A 2,980-nucleotide genomic window follows, 5' to 3' on the forward strand; every position below is an offset into this window, starting at 1 on the left:
TGTCAGCCGTGACATCTGAGTGGTCGTCGTGTGAGGAGCACTGTTCTTAAGATCCTATAACAGCTCTGCTGAGCGAACACGGCAATTTCATTTCGCCGAGGGCAAAACAGGTTCCAAGAATTCTGGGTTCTGAGACCCCAGAAATAGGAAGTGGGAGAGGAGCACAGAGCTTAAATTCTACACATCATTCCTCTAAAGGGGAAACCAAGAGAAAGTAAAGGGCCCCAGCCCACGAATGCGGGTACAGGGTGGGAATCCCCAAAGAAGACGTGAGGCTCAGAATCTCTCAACCCTTTCAAAGTCTCCATCTATCCAGGAGAAACTACGATGTTACCAACAAAAGAGGTCGGGAAGACTAAAGTTTGCGTTCACTTCCCAGTGAACGGAAAAAATAAAACGAAACGAAAAGGACGTGACTGTTCTAGGAACGGTAGAGGGAAAGGTTCATTGCAGATAAAAGGGAAACAGTCAGAGGCAGGAGGTCTGACAGAGCCCAAAGTGAACACCACCCTAAGCCATGTGGGGAGGAGAAGGGGAGAGGGGGCTAGACCGAGAGGCCAGGAGGCCAAAGAGAGTAGGACCAGGTAGCCAAAATGGTTGGATTGCATAGGGAAAGACAGCTGGGGGAGGGTAGCCCAACCCCTGGTCTGGAGAAGTTTAGGGTAGATGGCGGAGAATGCCTGCCCAGAGGGCCCTGTAATAGGTACAAACTGAGAGACAGATGCGGGGAGTACCTGGTGGCCAGGTCCCCTTTAATATCTTAAGTAGGACAATATCTTTGTCCCGAATTTGAACCTTAACACCCAGGGACCTCAGGAACACGCCTAACACACCTGACACGCTCACAACTGTCCAGCTGACCCAAGGAAATGAGGAGAGGGCACGACCGAAAACACGCCACCCTGAAATGGGTCCTCTTGTCTACTGGGGATGGAGGGACACAGGCCGGGGAAGGAGTTTGGAGAGAACTACGGGGTAAAGAGTAAATCCATGGAGAAAAAATATGTATGAAAAAGGCCATAAAGAAACCTAGAACTTGGATACTAATTTTAAAAAAATTAAAATGAAGACGTGAAGATGGCTCCCTGGTTAAAAGCACCGACTACTCTTCCAGAGGTCCTGAGTTCAATCCCATGTGGTTCAGCAACCATCTGAAATGGGATCTGATATTCTGGTGTGTCTGAACACAGCTGCAGCGTACTCACATACATTAAATAATTTTTTTAAAGAAAGAAAAAAGAAAAAGGGTGTGAACAAACAGGTCTCTCCACCAATCGAAATCCTGCTTTCTCAAGACGCAGTCTTTCTCCCTATAACCCTAACACCCAACCCGGTCTAGGGTTTCTCTGTCTCCAAGGCAACACAAATTGTAGGCTTGAAATGGCGGGGCGATTTCTGAGTATTGTAGTGTCAAAAAGGCAGGGAGGCAGGAGGTGCAGTAAAACGGAGTTTGCAGGCAGAAACGTCTGAACCAAGGGAAGGTTTGGAAGACTGAAAACGCTTTGCAGAGATTCTTAAGGTGTTAGTGTTTTACTAGAAAAGACGGAGAAGAAAAGGCAGGGCGCGAAGGCTTGTGGGAGTTGTAGTTTTGCATTCTGTGGCGGTCTGGAGAAGGAAATCATGAGACTGCCGCCTTGTGGCAAATGTGAGCACAGCGGGCCCTGCATTTAACCTACTGTTTCCCCAAGCCAGGGTTCCCACAAGGATTCTTACGAGGTGTGAGGGGTACTGGGGTGGGGGGTGAAGGATGTAGGACGGGGGGAGCATTTGTGCAACAATATATATGTGCAAACTCTCACGTCGTGTCTAGCTGCCGCTTTATAAGTGAGCAGAGTGCAACAATATGGAGCACTCAAGCTTTTTCCCCTCCTCCAAATTAGACGGGAAATCTTAGGCAAACTGGGTCACCGCCCGCTTTAGTGAGCATCCTTGTTCCTCTGGTCTGAATTGTAACTTATTAGGAGCTAAGTTAGTGTTGTTGCCAAGGAAAGGTAGTGCATAGAACCGGTAAATAGCTTTGAGCCTTATTTTATTTTAAGGTGCTTTTATTTTATAAGTGTGATTTGCCTTCACGATTTTAAATATGCCATGTGTGTGCAGTACCAGCAGCGGCAAGAAGGGGGCGGCAGATCCTCTGTAACTAGAGTTAACTGAAAGTTGTGAGAGGAGCCAGTGTTCTTAGCTGTTTAGGGATGCGAGGATATGGGTCCATTTTCTCTGACAGGAAATAAGCGGAACAGTGGTGGTGCTTGCCTTTAATCCCGCCACTCAGGAGGCAGAGGCAAGTAAATCTCTGAGTTCAAGGCCAGCCTGTTCTACACAGTGTGTCCAGGACAGCCGGGATACACAGAGAAACCCTGTCTTGAAAACACAAAGTGGAGTTACCAGAAACCTTGGGGAGTCCCAGCAGAGCCGACATATGATATTGAGGAAATCGGGGTTCTCCTTGGGGTTCTTATTCTCATTAAGAACATGAGAAGGGTCACACACAGACAGTCAAGAGCAATGCGCTGGAACAAGCAGGACCTCTGGGACCTGCAAAGGCCATCCTGCAACACAGGAGAGAGAAGCTTCAGAAGAGTGAGGAAGCCCAACACGCCAGGGAGCGTTAAAGCATCTGAAAACAAAGGCGACAGATAGTGCTTTCTGCTCTTGGAGTTTTGTTTGAGGAACAGCAGGATGGCTTAGTGGTTAGAGACGTTCCCTGCTGAGCCCATGCCCTCGGTACACACAGGATCACACAGTACTCACTGAATACACACTGAATCAAAATGTAACTTTTTTAATTTGAAAATTATAGATGATTCCTAGCACCCGTCCACCCTGCGTTATTTGCTGTTTTGTGAATGTGAGGAACATCTAGCTATTAGTTAGTGTGCAATAGAGAAAAATTGAAAATGGCCCAGAAGAGAAGGTGTTGGGGACATCCCTGCAAAGGCTCACTCGGCTGCTCTACTCCCTACTGTGCTGGGCCCCTGGA

The sequence above is a fragment of the Micromys minutus genome (assembly GCF_963924665.1).
Source record: "Micromys minutus genome assembly, chromosome: 30".
Classification (NCBI taxonomy): Eukaryota; Metazoa; Chordata; class Mammalia; order Rodentia; family Muridae; genus Micromys; species Micromys minutus.